This window comes from Lutra lutra, chromosome 18 (genome assembly GCF_902655055.1).
Source record: "Lutra lutra chromosome 18, mLutLut1.2, whole genome shotgun sequence".
Lineage (NCBI taxonomy): Eukaryota > Metazoa > Chordata > Mammalia > Carnivora > Mustelidae > Lutra > Lutra lutra.
Genome location: NC_062295.1, coordinates 30296383 through 30296593, shown reverse-complemented (window position 1 = coordinate 30296593; position 211 = coordinate 30296383).

Below are 211 nucleotides of genomic sequence, written 5' to 3'. Positions count from 1 at the left end.
TGCTTGTCCTTATTTTTGAGTTCTTTCCAGCTGCCCTCAACGTGAAATTTGCGCCGTTTTCAAGTCGGGAAGCGGCAGCCGAGTCCCTCGGCACAGGCTGCGGCCGCACGAGCCACGCGTCTCTTGCTTTGGGAACTTAAGGAATCGCGAGATTCTTTTCAGAGCCAGTGATGATTAGAAACAGCACACCGGGGTCTTCCCTTTTTCCCCT